Below are 20,519 nucleotides of genomic sequence, written 5' to 3'. Positions count from 1 at the left end.
AAACCTTTCCCATTCATGTACCTGTCCAAATGTTATTTTAAATGTTTTATTTGTACCTGCTTCTGCCACTTCGATATAACCACAATCTTCTGTGTGAAAAACCTGCCCGTCAGATCCTCTTTAAATCTTTCCCCTCTCACTCAAAACCTATGCTCTTGTCGTAAACATTTTATCCTCACTGACCATCAACACAGGTGGAGCTCAAGGCTGCATGCTTAGAACTTTGCTTTACTCTTTTTACATCAACAACTGTGTGGCTATGCAGAGCTCCAAGTTATCTAGAAATTCACTGACAGCACCCACTGTTGTTGGCCAAATCATGGGTGCTGATGAGCCAGCAAACAGGAGAGAGACAGAACACTGGGTGGATTGGAGCCTCAGCAACAACCACTCGCTCAACATTAACAAAACCAAAGAACTAACTGTTGATTTAAGAACGAGAATGCTGGAAGACCAACTGCTAGTTTACATTGATGTAAATGTGTGGGTGTTAACATCTCATAAAGCTGCCCTGGGCTCAGTACATGGATGTAATCACAACAAAGTCGTGCCAATGTGTCTATTTTCTTAGAATTGTAAACCGAATGTCGCCGAATATTCAAACAAACTTCTACAGATCAGTGTTGAAAATATCTTGACTGATTGCATCATGGCTTCGTATTACAATGCACAGGAATGCAAGAGGCTGGTGCAGGAGTAGGCCATTCGGCCCTTCGAGCCTTCACCGCCATTCAATATGATCATGGCTGATCATCCAACTCAGTATCCTGTACCTGCCTTCTCTCCATACCACCTGATCCATTTAGCCACAAGGGCCACATCTAACTCCTTATATATAGCCAATGAACTGGCCTCAACTACCTTCTGTGGCAGAGAATTCCAGAGATTCACCACTCTCTGTGTGAAAAATGTTTTTCTCATCTCGGTCCTAAAAGATTTCCCCCTTATCCTTAAACTGTGACCCCTTGTTCTGGACTTCCCCAACATCGGGAACAATCTTCCTGCATCTAGCCTGTCCAACCCCTTAAGAATTTTGTAAGTTTCCATGAGATCCCCCCTCAATCTTCTAAATTCTAGAGAGTACAAGCCGAGTCTATCCAGTCTTTCTTCATATGAAAGTCCTGACATCCCAGGAATCAGTCTGGTGAATCTTTTCTGTACTCCCTCTATGGCAAGAATGTCTTTCCTCAGATTAGGAGACCAAAACTGTACGCAATACTCCAGGTGTGGTCTCACCAAGACCCTGTACAACTGCAGTAGAACCTCCCTGCTCCTATACTCAAATCCTTTTGCTATGAAATCATGGTGTTTACGAAAGAACTGCAGATGCTGGAAAAATCGAAGGTAGACAAAAATACTGGAGAAACTCAGCGGGTGAGGCAGCATCTATGGAGCAAAGGAATAGGTGACGTTTCGAAACTCCACCTATTCCTTTGTTCAATAGATGCTGCCTCACCCGCTGAGTTTCTCCAGCATTTTTGTCTACCTTCTGGTCCATCATGGACACAGTCCTCCCTACTATCTAAAGCTTCTACATGAGCCATCTAATATCCAGGATACTCAGTTACTTTCCTGCAACTATCAGGTTCTTGAATCAATCAGTAGGATATATGTGTAATTTATATATAATTTATACTTTTGTGCATTTTCCATATCTATGTGCCTATGATGTTGCTGAAGGCAAGATTTTCATTGTACCGTTATCTCATAAATTCAATAAACTTGACTTGATTTGACATGACTTGCTGATTCCGTTTCAGATTTCGCAGATTGGGCAAAAGATTGTGACTATCTACCCTATCAGTGACTTCATTGTTTTATAATCCTCTATAATGTATAAACCTCTCAGTCTCCATGAAAAACAGTGTCAGCCTATCGAATCTCTCAGGAGTGGCACAGTGGGCAGCGATAGAACTGCTGCCTTACAGTGCCAGAGACTGGTTTCGTTCCTGACTATGGGTGCTGTCTGTACGCAGTTTGTATGTTCTCCCTGTGACTGTGCGGATTCACTCCAGGTGCTCTGCTTTCCTCCCCCATTCTAAGGTTTGTAGGTTAACTGGTTTTAGTAAATTGACCCTAGTGTGTGGAATAGAGCTTGTGTACTGGTGATTGTTAGTCGACATGGATTCAGTGGGCCGTAGGGCCTATTTCAATGCTGTATCTCTAAACAAAACTAAACCAAACTAAACTGAAGCTTTCCAGACCAGGCAACTTCGTTATGTTTTTATTTCTGCATCTTCTCTAGTTTAATCAAATCCTCCCTGGAATCAGTGACCAGACTACAGATAATATTCAAGTGCAGTCTAACTAAAGTTTTGCACAAATATAACTTGACATCGCAACGTTTGTACTTTACACCATGGCCAACAAAGACAAGCACACCATATGCCTTCTTCACCACCCTGTTTAATTGGGCCTCACTTTCATGAAACCATGTACTTGTACCCTTGATCTGTCCATTCAACAACACTCACAGGGTCCTATTCACAGTTTATGTGCTTCCCTAATTTGACCTACAATAATGCATCACTTTGTTATATTATATGTAATAATCTATCTATCTATATTACTAAAAGTCTGTTCTTGACCGTTTTGGCCATCTGTGCTGCGATTTCCGAGAGAACGCTGCCACCTACGGCCGTCATTTTTGGCCACCTTGCTCAGAGCCCCCCGTCCGCCACATGTGTGCTGAGGATTTTTCCCGTCGATTAAAAATGACAGATATATTAATGTTTTTACAAAATTCCCCATTCTCTCTGCTGCCCCCGCTGGCGGCAGGGGGGGAGGGACTATAAAACCAGGAAGTGGTGTGCCACACAGTCTCTTCAAGATGGAGGAAGGCAGAGGGTCACGTTTCTTTGAGCTGTGAATAACACTGAACACATGTCTACTCACATGTAAGTGCCCTTAGTGGTTAAAAAATGCTTGCAGAATGTGTCTATTGGTTCTAAAGCTTGCAAAAATATGTCTATTGGTTCTAAAGCTTGCAAAAATATGTCTATTGGTTCTAAAGCTGGCAGAAATATGTCTCTATTGGTTCTAAGCTTGCAAAAATATGTCTGTGGTTCTAAAGCTTGCAAAAAATGTATTTTTAAATTTTCCACCATTGTACCAGTACCAAAAAAACCAAACCCATCCACCCTGAATGACTTCAGGCCAGTGGCACTCACGCCAGTTGCCATGAAGTGTCTAGAAAAACTGGTTCTCACACATATCAATCACATGGTCCCGGGCACGATCGACCCCCTCCAGTTCGCCTACCGCCCCAACCGCTCAGTGGACGACGCAGTGGCCATTGCTTTACACCACATCCTGCAACACCTGGACAGCAGAGGAACATACGTCAGAACGCTGTTCCTGGATTACAGCTCGGCTTTTAACACCATTCGCCCGGGCAGGCTGACTGAGAAGCTGACAGACCTCGGCGTCCCGACTCCCACCTGCAACTGGATCTTGGATTTCCTGACTGAAAGACCACAGGTGGTGAGGATGGGAAGGAGGGTGTCTGCAGAGCTCACCGTCAGCACAGGATCACCACAAGGCTGCTGTCTCAGTCCCAAACTTTTCACCCTGTACACACATGACTGTGTCTCCACCCAGGAAAATACCATCATTATTAAGTATGCGGATGATACCACCATCCTGGGCCTCATCAAGGGGGGGGACGAGTCGGGCTACAGGAGTCTGGTGAATGACATTCTTGCCTATGGTGAGGTGAACGACCTAAGCTTCAACACAGACAAGACAAGAGAAATAATAATGGACTTCAGAAAAAATCCACCCCCCCTGCAGCCCCAAATCATCAAGGGGACTGTGGTGGAGAGGGCTGACAGTTACAGATACCTGGGATTACAAGTAACATCAGAACTGAACTGGACTTTGAACACTACAGCCACAGTGAAAAAAGCCCAGCAGAGACTGTACTTCATCAGGCTGCTCAGAAAAGCTGGTCTGCACTGTCGCCCTCTCACCCAGGTCTACAAAGGACTGATAGAGAGCATCCTCACCACAGGCATCACGGTGTGGTATGGAAACACCACACAGACAGAGAGGAAGGTTCTGCAAAGAGTCATAAAGACTGCAGAGAGGATTATCTAAACGGAACTCCCCTCCATGGACACAATCTACACACAGCGCTGTCAAAAAAGAGCAGAGAGAATCATCAGAGACACACTACATCCAGCTCACTCCCTGCTCAAACACAAAAACTGCACATACAACCTCAGGCACAGACGAGCAGACAGTATCGCCACAAACAGAACACGCTTTTTTAAGAGCTTCTTCCCTGCAACAGTGAGACTCTTGGCCAAAACAAAATGAACTGATGTCCTGATATAGGGTTTGTGCAAGTTACAATGCTCTCACTTTCCCGTTTATATAGGGTTTTAGGCATTTTCTTTTTTTATTTCTAGAGTAGTATATGTTTTTATAGATTATGTGTCTTCTGTGTCTTTTTAATTTTTTTAAATTTTTTTAATTTGACGACTTGACTCTCTGAATAACCGCACAAGAGTTCCTATGTGTGTAAGCACAAATGGCAAATAAAGTTTTTGATCTTTTGACCTTTTGACCTTTTGACCTTTGAAAAGGTCTATTGGTTCTAAAGCTTGCAAAAAAATGACTTGGTTCTAAAGCTCGCAAAAAGTGTTTATTGGTTCTAAATACAATACAATATACAATACAATTCAATTTATTGTCATTTGGACCCCTTGAGGTCCAAACGAAATGTCGTTTCTGCAGCCATACATTACAAACAAATAGACCCAAGACACAACATAATTTACATAAACATCCATCACATTGCTGTGATGGAAGGCCAAAAAAACTTATCTCTCCACTGCACTCTCCCTCCCCGATGTCAGAGTCAAAGTCAAAGCTTGCAAAAAAATGTCTATTGGTTCTAAAATGTTTGCAAAAAAATGTCTATTGGTTCTAAAGCTTGCAAAAAAATGACTTGGTTCTAAAGCTTGCAAAAAAAATGACTATTGGTTCTAAAGCTTGCAAAAAATGTCTATTGGTTCTAAAGCTTGCAAAAAAAAATGACTATTGGTTCTAAAATGGTTCACACTAGCGCTCCAGAAAGCCACCCCCGGTTGGCTTGGCTTGGGTGTGTCTTGAAATTGAAAAGCACTACTTACTGCAAATGGTGGCATGAAGTTGAAAGGCACTACTTACTGCAAATGGTGGCTTGGGAGCTTTGGCTTGAAGTTGAAAGACACTACTTACTGCAAATGGTGGCTTGGTTGCTTTGGCTTGAAGTTGAAAGGCACTACTTACTGCAAATGGTGGCTTGGGAGCTTTGGCTTGAAGTTGAAAGACACTACTTACTGCAAATGGTGGCTTGGTTGCTTTGGCTTGAAGTTGAAAGGCACTACTTACTGCAAATGGTGGCTTGGGTGTGGCTTGAAGTTGAAAGACACCACTTACTGCAAATGGTGGCATGAAGTTGAAAGGCACTACTTACTGCAAATTGTAGCTTGGGTGCTTTGGCATTAAGTTGAAAGGCACTGCAAATGGTGGCATGAAGTTGAAACATAGAAATTAGGTGCAGGAGTAGGCCATTCGGCCCTTCGAGCCTGCACACCGCCATTCAATATGATCATGGCTGATCATCCAACTCAGTATCCCGTACCTGCCTTCTCTCCATACCCTCTGATCCCTTTAGCCACAAGTGCCACATCTAACTCCCTCTTAAATATAGCCAATGAACTGGCCTCAACTACCCTCTGTGGCAGAGAGTTCCAGAGATTCACCACTCTCTGTGTGAAAAAAGTTTTTCTCATCTCGGTTTTAAAGGATTTCCCCCTTATCCTTAAGCTGTGACCCCTTGTCCTGGACTTCCCCAACATCGGGAACAATCTTTCTGCATTTAGCCTGTCCAACCCCTTAAGAATTTTGTAAGTTTCTATAAGATCCCCTCTCAATCTCCTAAATTCTAGAGAGTATAAACTAAGTCTATCCAGTATTTCTTCATAAGACAGTCCTGACATCCCAAGAATCAGTCTGGTGAACCTTCTCTGCACTCCCTCTATGGCAATAATGTCCTTCCTCAGATTTGGAGATCAAAACTGTACGCAATACTCCAGGTGTGGTCTCACCAAGACCCTGTACAACTGCAGTAGAACCTCCCTGCTCCTATACTCAAATCCTTTTGCTATGAAAGCTAACATACCATTCGCTTTCTTCACTGCCTGCTGCACATGCATGCCTACTTTCAATGACTGGTGTACCATGACACCCAGGTCTCGCTGCATCTCCCCTTTTCCTAATCGGCCACCATTTAGATAATAGTCTGCTTTCCTGTTTTTGCCACCAAAATGGATAACCTCACATTTATCCACTACTTACTGCAAGTAGCAATAGGCACTACTTACTGCAAGTGGTGGCTTGGGAGCTTTGGTTTGAAGTTGAAAGGCACTACTTACTGCAAATGGTGGTTTGGGAGCATTGGCTTGAAGTTGAAAGGCACTACTTACTGCAAATGGTGGCTTGGTTGCTTTGGCTTGAAGTAGAAAAGGCACTACTTACTGCAAATGGTGGCTTGGGTGCATTGGCTTGAAGTTGAAAGGCACTATTTACTGCTAATGGTAGCATGAAGTTGAAAAGCACTATTACTGCAAATGGTGGCTTGGTTGCTTTGGCTTGAAGTTGAAAGGCACTACTTACTGCAAATGGTGGCTTTGGAGCTTTGACTTGAAGTTGAAAGGCACCTCTTACTGCTAATGGTGGCTTGGGTGTGGCTTGGGTGTGGTTTGAAGTTGAAAGACACTACTTACTGCAAATGGTGGCTTGGATGCAATGGCTTGAAGTTAAAAGGCATTACTTACTGCAAATGATGGCTTGGGTGCATTGGCTTGAAGTTGAAAGGCACCACTTACTGCAAATGGTGGCATAAAGTTGAAATGCACTACTTACTGCAAATGGTGGCTTGGATGCTTTGGCTTGAAGTTAAAAGGCACTACTGTAAATGCACTTACTTCCTGTTTGCACTGTATATTGATTTTAGATAAAATGCTACCACTTACGGCTGTGATTTGTGGCCATCTTACTCAGCCCCCCTCCGCTGAGCAGGTGCAGAGAATTCTTCCCATCAATGAAAAATAAAAGTGTTATTAGTTTTTTTAAAAATGTTGAGAATTTCTCTCCTGTCAATCACTCCATGAAAGCCACACCTTTTCCGGTGGGGGGGGGGGGGGGGGGTTATAAAACCCGGAAATGTGGGTGTGGCTCAGTCTCTGCAAGATGGAGGAGGGACGCCAGCCCAACAATCCATTTGGCGCACAATTTGCATACTAGCCCTCTGGAAACCAGTCCCTTCAGCCCACAACACCCATACTAGTGCTCCAGAATGCCCCCCCCCCAACTGGCCACCAATATTACAATTGGTGGAGAGGTGGAATATTGCGTTGGATGACCAGCCCTCCTGTGTGATGCTGGGACCCAACGGGTCCCACTTAGTCTAGTATGTTATATTACATCGGCCATTTCTTTAGCTGCTGCTCCTGTTGATCAATATCCTGTCACCACTCACCCAACCTTCTTCACTGTCCACTATACCACAAATTTTGATGTTATCTGCAAACTTACTACTCATGAAACCTACATTCCCATCTAAATCATTAATATATATGGCAAGCAACAGTGGACATGGAGTGGCAATGATTGCCATCTTGGAAGAGACAATGTAGATAATGAGGGATAGCACCCTGAAGGATTAGCAAACATGAAGAATTTTACAATTCATTAACAGGATGCGGACAATGCCAAAATGGTCAGCGCAATGTTTTGGATAATGTCAAGTAACGGAGAATAGGAAGAGGGTAGCTGGCCAAGATTGTTCTTGATAAGCTGTCAAAAGGCATGATCAAGAGGTGAGCTGAGTCAGGAACACAATGGTAAAACTACAGAGATCGAAATCCAGAAATCCTAACTTTAAAAAAAACTTGCTTCTAATTTGCTTTTGGAAAAATAAAGGCAGAATTTAGGTCCCATACAAACTCATCTTTTACAGGTAATTGTCCACTCATCACTTAATAGGCTGGGCAGTCACTATATATAAACATTCAGTCTACTTATATATATAAACAGTCAGTATTACAGTTGAAGAGGTTTTGAAGGTCCTGATGCCTGTGAAGGTAGACAAGTTTTCCGTCCCTGATTAGATATATCCGAGGACACTGTGGGAAGCTAGAGAGGAAATTGCAGGTCCACTGACTAAGATTTACGAGTCATCATTAAGTACAGGTGAGGTGCCGGAAGACTGGAGGGTGGCAAGTGTTGTGCCTCTATTCAAGAAGGGCTGCAGGGAAAAGGCTGGAATCTACAGGCCAGTGAGCATCTGTGGACAAAAAGTTATTAGAGATTATTCTGGGGGATAACATATACATGCATTTAGATGGACAAGAGCTGATTATGACTAGTCAGCATGGTTTAGTACGTGAAGATGTGACCAAAATGTTGATGAGGGCAGAGCTGTTGACGTTGTATTTATGGATTACAACAAGGCATTTGACAAGGATCCACATGATAGACTGCTGTGGAAGGTTAGAGCGCATTGAATCCAAATAAAGATCCAAGTTGGGCCGAAGGGCTTTTTTCCTCGCTGTACAACTCTATTCAGTCGTGGTCTCAAATAGGCCAACTGATTGGCAACTTATTATGTGGCCCATTTGCCGTGCTGTGATTCATTCCCAATTCCACTCAATAAATTTGAAATTTACATTAATTCAGCTATTGCACATTAGAGCAAAGTGAAGTTTTCTTTTCTGTTCCTAGCAATGCTGCAAGTTTACTCTTCTTCCTTTCTTCCTTTGGTGATCGTAGATTCAAACTAATTCACTCAATGTCTTCTTCCAGATACTTAAAACAATTCTTTCAGGTCGAGACCCTTCTTCAGACTCATGTTTCGTGTCGAGACCCTTCTTCAGACTGTTTTGAGTTGAGATTTTTGTTCAGTCTGAAGATTTACTATCTATATAACTAAAAGTCTCATCCTGACCACTTCCTGTCTGTGCTGTATATTGATTTTAGAAAAAAAACTCTACCATATATCACAATGATTTTTGGCCATCTTACACTCACAGTCCTCCGCTGAGGCAGCCCCGAGGATTTTTCTGATCGATGAAAAATAAAAAAGTTATGAATGTTTAAAAAATCTTGAGATCAGCTGATTGGTCCTCTCGCCTATCAATCACCATGATGAAGGTAACGCCTCTTCTGGGGGGTTGGGGGGCAGGACTATAAAACCCCGGATGCCTGGACGTGAGTCAGTCACTCTGGAAGATCGCGAGGGAGAGGCCACAACTGTGATTCTGCTGTGAGTCTACCCATTATGTGCTTTATGTGGTTTATGTGGTTATGTGCTTTATGTGGTTATGTGCTTTATGTGGTTATGTGCTTTATGTGGTTAACCCTTTATGTGCTTGCAATAATTGATGATTTGTTAACCCTTAATGTGCTTGCAATAAATGATTTGTTAGCCGGCAATGTGTTTGCAATGAATGATGATTTGTTAACCCTTAATGTGCTTGCAATAAATGATTTGTTAGCCAGCAATGTGCTTGCAATGAATGATAATTTGTTAACCCTTAATGTGCTTGCAATAAAAGGTTTGTTAGCCCTTAATGAAATGAAATGAATTGTTTGGCCTGCCCTGTGCTTTTGCTTTGTCTTTGCTTTGCTTGAGCTCACCTGAAATGAAATCAAATGGATTGTATTGTTGGCTGGCCCTGCCTGCCCTGTGCGTTTGCTTTTGCTTTGCCTTTGCTTTGCTTGACCTCACCTGAAATGAAAGCAAATGGATTGTATTGTTGGTTGGCCCCGCCTGCCCTGTGCTTTTGCTTTGCCTTTGCTTAGCTTGACCTCATCTGAAATGAAAGTAAATGGATTGTATTGTTGGCTGGCCCCACCTGCCCTGTGCTTGACTTGACTTGAAATGAATTGACTTGGCATGAAATAGAGTGAAATGGATTGTTGGCCCTGCACTCACTGTGCTTGACTTGACTTGACCCACAACACCCATGCTAGTGCTACAGAACCCCTCTCCCCCACTGGCCACCAATATTGGAATTGGTGGGGAGGTGGAATATTGCGTTGGGGGACCAGTCCTCCCGTGTGAACCTGGGACCCAACGGGTCCCACTTAATCTAGTACACAATAAAATAAAAGACTGAAGAAGGGTCTAGTCCCGAAAGGTCACCAATCCCTTCTCTCCAGAGATGCTGCCTGTCCCACTGAGTTACTCCAGCATTTTGTGTCAATCTTCTTATTGTCCTCATATTCCCACTAACTACTGCTATATTCTAACAGGATTTACTTACAGTGGCCAATCAATCTACCTTTACATCTTTAAAATGTAGGAGAACACCAGAGGTCACGATTGAACCCTGGTCACTGCAGATCTATTAGCTGCACCACTATACTGGCCAGATGAAACTACCTACGACTATCTACGAATACCTACGACTATCTACGAATACCTACGACTACCATCACGACCTACTACGACCTACCTACGAGTAAATAGTATCAATTTTTTCCATGCCTACCTTTTTTTTACTCGTGGACATTTTTTTTAAGGCTGAAAAAAACGCCGCGACCTACTTGAGGCCACGAGTACGTGGAGACCACTCATGAGCATGAGGAAGAGTTACAAAGGCCTCCTATGACCTCGTGGCGACTATGCTGCGAGTATGAGTCAAGGGCAATCTCGGCAGAGGTCGCAAATCAGGTTGTGAAAGTGGGACAGGGGCTTTAAAATAATAATAAATGTAAAGGGAAACAAACCAGTAACTTTCACTTAGCTTTTCAGTGAAGTTCACATGATTGTGGCCACACCAGGATAAAGCTGAGGGTTAGATATGAAATATACAGACTCCGTAGCTCAGCTCATTGAGATTCAGATTCAATGGTGGGTCAGATGCACCCGCAACATTACCCTGCATGCTCTTTACATCTGCCCTGCAGGGCACAGTCTGACACAAGCACTGCAGTTTGCCAGTTGTATTCTGCTTGCCCGTTTGCTGGCTACAGCACAATTCAGATAATTCAACCATGTAGGTCGAAAAATTATGTTGTGAGGTTGATCCCCTGACCCCTACTGCCACTGTGGTACTTGAAGACCAAAGGAACAATTGTTACTGCTGAAGGGAAGGTTGTGGGAGCAGCTGGCAAAAAACTCCCTGGAGTTTTCATAGTAGTCTAGTCATAATTCAACTGCTGGGTTTCAACATATTCAGTGCTGTCTTGTGGGCATTTGATGGGAATAGTGTGGACAATTGAGCCTTTCCATCTATGCCACTCACTTTACTTTTCCCATAGATTGCGGGCAATTACAGGTTTACCCCCTCAAGCCCCATCCATCCACCAGAAACTCCTATATTCTTAAAAACTGGGTTGTAAAATATGAACTTTAGATTTGACATTTCACGTTGTTCCGGTATTCCAAACCTGAAAATAATTGCATTGTGTATTGTTATGACAATGCTTTATGCCACTGTGCTTTTAGTGACCATGGCAACATAAACAAGATGTCATCTTAGGAGGCAGTGACACAAACAGAAAATAATTATTTGTTCGCAAAAAAGTCAGCTCTAAAAGACAGCCCTCAGTACCAATGGCAACATATTGAGAGCCACGCTGTCAGTCGTCAACATGCTCCAATGGATGAGTTTGGACGCAAGTCAAGAAGAGGCAATTCAAAGCAGTAATTGGCTTTTTGATTGAAAGATGCAAGATGGATAAAATCCCACTGGCCCACTGAGTCCACTTCACACATTCATGCTCGTTCTGTTGTCCCACTATTTCATTCACCCACTCCCTACACACTGGGTGCAATTTGCAGAGGTCAGTTAACCTACAAATCCACACATCTTTGGGATGGTGGAAAGAAAATCAAACACCCGGAAGAAACCTTCGTAGTTACAGGGTGAACATGCAAACCCCACACTGACAGCAGCCAAGCTCAGGATCGAACCAATAGTGTTAAGGACCAAGGTCAGGACTCAGGACTGATAGTGGGAGAATCGAGGACGAGAGGTCATAGCCTCAGAATCAAAGGATGTTCTTTTAGGAAGGAGATAAGGAATTTCTTTAGTCAGAGGGTGGTGAATCTGTGGGATTGTTTGCCAGAAGGCTGTGGAGGCAAAGACAGTGGATGTATTTAAGGCAGAGATAGATAGATTCTTGATTAGTACAGGCGTCAGAGGTTATAGGGAGAAGGCAGGAGAATGGAGAGATCAGCCATGATTGAATGGCTGAGTAGACTAGATTCTGCTCTTAGCACTTATGATCTTATGAACCTGGGTGTCTGGTGCTGTGAGGCAGCGGATCTAGCAGCTATCCCACTGTGCTGTGTTTTGTGTGACTAGCCATGTTTATGCCCGCTCAAGCCACTAGCGACACAGGCTCAAGGATTTCAAGAGCTGACTGGCTTCAGATGATTGTCAGCTACATTGTCAGACTGGCTCATCTTTATAGCGTTTTAAATTAATGGGGGAAAATATAAGCAATTTGTAGCAAATAATTGGAGACTTAGTTCAAAATGGTCAAGTTAAGAAAATATCAGAATTATTTTACAGTATTTGCAAGTTAAAGCTAATTATTTTAAAGACAGTGGTTTATTACTTTAGTGAATAACTATGACACAAATAGTTCAGTAATTAGTTCTAAGTAATTGTTGTTGCAGAAGCTATTTCATTAGTTCTAATGGAATCAGTATGCTGTGATATAGTACCCTCTAGTGGCTAAGAAAGCATCGGACAACTAATTCAGATGGCTATTGTGCACTGGTAGAGGAAAATCCTCAGGATCACCTGTTCTTAGTCACTTCTACTTTTATTGAAATGACATTTAAGAACCCGTGAAAGGTTTTTGACAAACTGCGCTGGAGTGGTTAACACTGAAAAAGATCATGCAAATCATAATGATAAATGAGTGCGTGGATAAGTGTTCATCCCTGTGCTGGATCCTAGTGCCCCCCCCACCCCAACACAGGGAACCTCAGTGGTTGTTCCATTGGGTCTTCCTCCTCCCCCTTGTACCATGTGACCCCAGCTCCTTCCCACCCACACTATGGTCCTCATACCCCCCTCCTCCCTGACCACCCACCACCCCCCTACCAGACATCGCCTCGACCTCCATCCATCACCTGCCTTCTTCCAGCCCCAACCCCCATCCTTGCCGTGTGTTCACCATCCCCCCCTGACCTCCCCCTCTCTGATACTGAACGGTCTGTCCTCAGCAGTGGTCTCACCTTTGTTCCCCTCCGTCCCCATCTCAATGAGTTCCGCTTCCGCCACGATGTGGCATTCTTCTTCCGTCGCCTCCGCATCCAAGCGTTATTTCATGGGAAGGAGTCCTCACCCCCTAGTGATGAGCCCTTCTCCCGTCTCCAACGGATCCCCTCCTCTTGGACTCCCCCTCATGGCCATCTACCTGCTTTGGACCTCTTTAATTTAAACTGCCGGCAGGCCATCAACCGCCTCAACTTCTCCACTCCCCTTTCTCACTCTAACCTTTACCCCCCAGCCCCCCACTCACTCTGCAACAACCCCGACTGGGTGATCAAACCTGCCGACAAGTGAGGTGCCGTGATAGTCTGGTGTGCTGATCTCTACCGGTCCGAGGCCACGTGCCAACTCTCAGACACCTCCTCCTATTTATCCTTGGACAGACAAGCACCAGGCCATTATCTCAAACACCATCACTTCTGGCACCCTGCCCTCCCAAGCCTCCAACCTCATCGTTCCCCAGCCCTGCACGGCCCGATTTTACCTTCTCCACAAAATCCACAAACAATGGCAGACCCTTAGTTTCTGCGCATTCTTGTCCCACCAAACTTATTTCCACATACCTCAACTCCATCTTATCCCCCCTGGTCAAATCCCTCCCTACCTATGTTCAAGACACCTCACACGCTCTTCGTCCCCTCCATGACTTCCGTTTTCCAGGCCCCCATTCCCTCATCTTCACCATGGATGTCCAGTCACTCTACACCTCCATCCCCCACCAGGAAAGTCTCAAAGCCCTCCATTTCTTCCTCGACCGCAGAACCAACCAATCCCCATGTAGCGATACTCTCCTCCGCCGAGTGGAGTTGGTCCTTACCCTCAACAAATTTTCCTTTGAGTCCTCCCATTTCCTCCAAATCCAAGGCGTAGCTATGGGCACACGCATGGGCCCCAGCTATGCCTGCCTCTTTGTAGGGTACGTCGAACAATCCTTGTTCGAGGCGTACCATGGCCCTATCCCCGAACTCTACCTCCGCTACATTGATGACTGCATTGGTGCTACCTCCTGCACCCATGCAGAACTCACTGACTTCATCCATTTCACCACTAACTTCCATCCGGCACTCAAATTCACCTGGAACATTTCTGACATTTCCCTACTGTTTCTTGACCTCACTATCTCCATCGCAGGTCACAGACTACTGACCGACATCTACTATAAACCCACTGACTCCCATGGCTATCTGGACTACACTTCTTCCCACCCTGCTACCTGTAAGGACTCTATCTCCTACTCCCAATTCCTCCGTCTACACCGCACCTGCACCCAGGATGAGGTGTTCCAAACCAGGGCATCGGAGATTTCCTCATTCTTTAGGGAACGGGGGTTCCCCTCTTCGACTATAGATGAGGCTCTCACCAGGGTCTCTTCTATATCCCGTAGCTCCGCTCTCACTCCCCATCCCCCCACTCGTAACAAGGACAGAGTCCCCCTTGTACTCACCTTCCATCCGACCAGCCGTCACATACAACAGATATTCCTCCGGATTTTCGCCACCTCTAACGGGATCCCACCACTGGCCACATCTTCCCATCTCCTCCCCTTTCGGCTTTCCGCAGAGACCGCTCCCTCCGTAACTCTCTGGTCAATTCGTCCTTTCCCACCCTTGCCACCCCCTCCCCTGGTACTTTCCCTTGCAACCGCAGGAAATGCTACATTTGTTGCTTTACCTCCCCCCTCGACTTCATCCAAGGGCCCAAGCAGTCTTTCCAGGTGAGGCAGAGGTTCACCTGCATCTCATCCAACCTCATCTATTGCATCCGCTGCTCTAGGTGTCAACTGCTCTACATCAGTGAGACCAAGCACAGGCTTGGCGATCGCTTTGCCGAACACCTCCGCACAGTTCGCATTAACCAACCCGATCTCCCGGTGGCTCAGCACTTCAACTCCCCCTCCCATTCCATATCCGACCTCTCTGTCCTGGGCCTCCTCCATGGCCAGAGTGAGTCTCACCACAAAGTGGAGGGGCAGCACCTCATATTTCGCTTGGGTAATTTAGACCCCAGCGGTATGAACATTGACCTCCAATTTCAGGTTGTCCTTCCTTTCTCCCTCCTTCCCCTCCTCTTCCCAGCTCTCCCACAGCCCACTGTCTCTGCCTCTTCCTTTCTTCTCCCCCCCAGCCCCCCCCCCCCCACCCCCACATCAGTCTGAAGAAGGTCTCGACCCGAAACGTCACCTATTCCTTCACTCCATAGATGCTGCCTCACCCGCTGAGTTTCTCCAGCATTTTTGTTTATCTTCGATTTTTCCAGCATCTGCAGTTCTTTCTTAAACATCTCATCTCACTCGATAGGTTTTCTATCAGGTTATGATCTACCATGTGCAAACTCCAACCAGTCCAAATCACCCTAAAGGACAGTGAGATATTAAGAAATATCAGATTGCAGCAGTGAATTTACACACAGGGCATAAGTTACCATACTCGCATCTTGAACATATTGAATAGTTTATAGACAATAGACATTAGGTGCAGGAGTATGCCATTCGGCCCTTCGAGCCAGTACCACCATTCACTATAATCATGGCCAATCATCCACTATCAGTACCCCATATTCCTTCTCTCCACTCTCTCTTGAAAGCATCCAGAGAAACAGTCTCCACTGCCTTCTGAGGCAGAGAATTGCACAGATTCACAACTCTGGGTGAAACATTTTTTCCTCGTCTCCCATCAAAATGGCCTACCTCTTATTCTTAAACTGTGGCCCCTGGTTTTGGACACCCCCAACATCAGGTACATGTTTCCTGTTTCTAGCATGTCCAATCCCTTAATAATCTTATATGTTTCAATAAGATTTCCTCTCATCCTTCTAAATTCCAGTGTATGCAAGCCCAGTCGCTCCATTCTTTCAACATATAACAATTCCGCCATCCCAGGAATTAACCTCGTGAAACTACGCTGCACTCCCTCAATAACAGGAATGCCCTTCCTCAAATTTGGAGACCAAAACTGCACACAATACTCCAGGTGTGGTCTCACCAGGGCCCTATACAACTGCAGAAGGACCTCTTTACTCCTATACTGAACTCCTCTTGTTATGAAGGCCAACACGCCATTAGCTTTCTTCATTGGCTGCTGTAGCTGCATGCTTACTTTCATTGACTGATGTACAAGGACACCCAGATCTTGTTGTACTTCCCCTTTTCCTACTTGACACCATTCAGATAATAATCTGCTTTTTGTTCTTGCCACCAAAGTGCCACCTCATATTTATCAACATTAAACTGCATCTACCATGTATCTGCTCACTCACCCAACCTGTCCAAGTCATCCTGCATCATCATAGAATCCTCCTCACAATTCATACTGCCACCCACCTTTGTGTCATCTGCAAATTTGCTAATGTTACTTTTAATCCCTTCATCTAAATCATTAATGTATATTGTAAATAGCTGTGGTCCCAGAACCGAGCCTTGCAGTACCCCACTAGTCATTGCCTGTCATTCTGAAAGGGACCAGTTAATTCCTACTATTTGTTTCCTGTCTGCCAACCAATTTTCTATCCATGTCATCACCCTACCCCAATACCATGTGCCCTAATTTTGCCCACTAATCTCCTATGTGGTACCTTATCAAAGTGCAGGTATACTACATCCACTGGCTCTCCCTTGTACATTTTCCTAGTTACATCTTCAAAAGATTCTGGAAGATTAGTCAAGCATGATTTCCCCTTCGTAAATCCATGCTGGCTCTGACCGATCCTGTTACTGCTATTCAAATGTGCCGCTATTTCATCTTTTATAATTGACTCCAGCATCTTCCCCACCACCGATGTCAGGCTAACTGTAATTTCCGTTTTCTCTCTCTCTCCTTTCTTAAAAAGTGGGATAACATTAGGTACCCTCCAATCCACAGGAACTGATCCTGAATCTATAGAACATTGGAAAATAATCCGTCCATGATTTCTAGAGCCACCTCCTTAAGTACCCTGGGATGCAGACCATCAGGCCTTGGACATTTATCAGCCTTCAGTGCCATCAGTCTACCCAACAGCATTTCCTGCCTAATGTGAATTTCCTTCAGTTCCTCCGTCACCCTAGGTCCTCTGGCCACTAGTACATCAGGGAGATTGTTTTTGTCTTCCTTAGTGAAGACAGATCCAATGGACCTGTTCAACTCGTACCTGCCATTTCCTTGTTCCCCATAATACATTCACCTGTTTCTCTTCAAGGGACCCACATTTGTCTTAACTAATATTTTCATCTTCACATACCTAAAGAAGCTTTTACTATCCTCCTTTATATTCTTGTCTAGCTTACCTTCGTACCTCATCTTTTCTCCCCGTATTGCCTTATTAGTTATCTTTATGTTGGTTTTTAAAAGTTTCCCAATCCTCTGCCTTCCCGCACATCTTTGCTATGTTATACTTCTCTTTATTTTTATACTGTCCCCATTTTCTCTTGTCAGCCATGGTCGCCTCTTACTCCCCTTGGAATCTTTCTTTCTCTTTGGAATGAACTGATCCTGCACCTTCTGTATTATCGCCAGAAATACCTGCCATTGTTGTTCCACTGTCATCCCTGCTGGGGTATCTTTTCAGTCAACTTTGGCCAGCTCCTCCCTCATGCCTCCATAGTCCCCTTTGCTCAACTGTAATACTGAACCCTCCGTTGTACCCTTCTCCCTCTCAAATTGTAGATTAAAACGGATCATATTATCGTCACTACTTCCTAATGGCTCCTTTACCTTGAGTTCCCTTATCAAATCCGGTTCATTACATATCACTAAATCCACAATTGCCTTCTCCCTGGTTGGCTCCAGTACATACTGCTTCAAGAATCCATCTCGGAGGCGCTCCACAAACTCCCTTTCTTGGGGTCCAGTACCAACCTGATTTTCTCAGTCTAATGGCATGTTGAAATCTCCCATAACCACGGTAGCATTACCTTTGCTACATGCCAATTTTAACTCTTGATTCAACTTGCACCCTATATCCAGGCTACTGTTTGGTGGCCTGTAGATAACTCCCACTAGGGGCTTTTTACCCTAACAATTCTTCAGTTCCATCCGTACTGACTCTACATCTTCTGATTCTATGTCACCCGTCGCAAGGGACTGAATTTCATTCCTTACCAAGAGAGCTACCCCACCCTCTCTGCCCACCTGTCTGTCTTTTCCATAGGTCATATACTGCTGAATATTTAGTTCCTAGCCCTGGACCTCTTGCAGCCATGTCTCTGTAATTCCCACAACATCATACTTGCCAATTTCTAACTGAGTTTTAGGCTCATCCACTTTCTTTCTTATAACTTTGCGCTTTCATATACAACACTTCATCTCCCCTCTCACACCGGTCACTATTGGCCCTGACCTTACTCTCATATCCCTTCTCGAACTTTCCTTCCCATGAGTCTTCTGCAACTTTTCCTGCTCTCACTTCCCGTTTAACTCATTAATTATACTCTTTGTAAACCCCTCCCCCACCCGCTATTTAGTTTAAACCCACACGTGCAGCACTAGCACACCTGCCTGCCAGAGTGTTGGTTCCCCTCCAGTTAAGGTGTAACCCGTCCCATTTGTACAGGTCACCCCTACCCCAGAAGAGATCCCAGTGGTCTATAAATCCAAATCCCATCTCCCTGCACCAGCCCCCCTGCCACACATTCAGATCCCCTATCTCCCTGTTCCTGTCCTCACCAGCACAAGGTACAGGAAGCAATCCAGAGATAACCACCCTAGAAGTCCGGATTTTCAGTCTTCTTCCTAACTCTCTAAACTCATGTTGCAGAATCTTCTTCTCTACGTCGTTTGTGCCCACATGCACAACTACCTCCGACTATTCACCTTCCCTCTCATGGATGTTCTGAAGTTGGTCCGAGACATCTTGGACCCTGGCACCAGGTTGGCAACAGACCATCCTCGAGTCTCTCCTGCCGCCACAGAATCTCTTGTCCATACCTCGGATAATGGGGTCACCCACCACTACTGCTCTGCATGTCGTCAGTCTCGCCGGTCGAGTCTCATCGCTAGGATTGGAGTCACCGACCTGTCTGCCGCTCAGACTGGAAGCATCATCTGCCCTGACAGCTCCTAAGAGGGTATACCTGTTTTCATTTGGCACAGCCACCATGGTCTACTGCACATTTAATCCTCTTTCTCACAGTCACCCACTTTCGCTCCTCCAGTATCCTTGGTATGACAACTTCACTGAAGGGCTTGTCCAGGAAACTCACATTTTCCCGGATGGCCCTGAGGTCGTCCAACTGCTGCTCCAGTTCCCCAACATGTTCATTCAGGAGCTGCAACTGGACACAATTTCTGCAGGTGTAGTTTCCAGAAGCACCAGCGGTGCCCCTGACTTCCCACATCCTGCAGGAAACGCACTGCACCAACTTGCCTGCCATTTCTTCAGTGGGCAAAAATCACAAATCACAAATTTTGATCAAGTGTAGCCTCCTTGCCTCAGCCTCCTCGCCGAAGACTGTCGAGCCAAAGACTCACACTTTACTCACCAAGGCACCACCTCAACATGGCCGCTCCTAACAAAGGCCTCTCCTCTACAGCTGCACTTCTTTATCTGTTACCTAATCAACTACTTTAGGGCTAATTTGTAAATTACTCGAACCTGGGCCTTTGGCGCTCTTTTTAAATCTTCTTTCTCTGTAACTCGCCTATTTCCAGCCAATACTCGCTGCTTCTGGCTGCTGCTTCTCTCCGACCTTCACGGAAACCTCCACATTAAGAAAAACCTTCAAGGAAACCTCCACATTAAGAGAAAATTGCTGCACGTTATGATAGGCACAGTGATTATTTTCTGTTTCGGGGAGGGATGTTGTTCCACATTAAGAGAAATATCTCAACCATTTATTTAGCTAGCGCCAGATGCTTGAGTGGATTTATACTTCACCCACATTGCTCTCACGTCTTCTTTCCATCTTAAGTGGAGTCCCGAGGCAAGATTGTATTAAAATGGATTCTTCAACATCAGACTGGTGGAGGATTAATATACAACAAACAGAAAGATTCATAAACACACATCATTTTAAAATTAGGTTTAAATTTAGGTTTATCATTGTCACATGTATCGAAGTTATAGTTTGTTTGTTCTATAGGTACTGACGTTTTCCTGTTGTTTTTTGTGGTCCGACTAGTTAATCACCGTTGAAATTTGCAATGTTTTGCTTCATCCCATTCGCTTTATGGTGCATCCTACATAACTCTTTTTTGGAAAGCTAGCTCAAGCCTACAGGAAGTGCAATTAGTGGTCATGAACCAACTCGAGACTAAG

General features: G+C 44.8%; 1 long non-coding RNA gene across 1 annotated transcript; it reads left to right on the top strand.

The window, feature by feature from the left end:
* The first annotated feature begins 510 nt into the window (after positions 1 to 510).
* Positions 511 to 19,552, top strand: LOC116984085. The gene is made up of 3 exons (XR_004414876.1): positions 511 to 520; positions 7,979 to 7,985; positions 19,445 to 19,552. It is a non-coding gene; the product is annotated as an uncharacterized LOC116984085 (long non-coding RNA).
* The last annotated feature ends 967 nt before the right edge of the window (positions 19,553 to 20,519 follow it).

Source organism: Amblyraja radiata, chromosome 2 (assembly GCF_010909765.2).
Source record: "Amblyraja radiata isolate CabotCenter1 chromosome 2, sAmbRad1.1.pri, whole genome shotgun sequence".
In the NCBI taxonomy this organism is placed as follows: domain Eukaryota; kingdom Metazoa; phylum Chordata; class Chondrichthyes; order Rajiformes; family Rajidae; genus Amblyraja; species Amblyraja radiata.
Note: the sequence above shows the minus strand (reverse complement) of the source record. Positions and strands in the feature narration are given on the sequence as shown.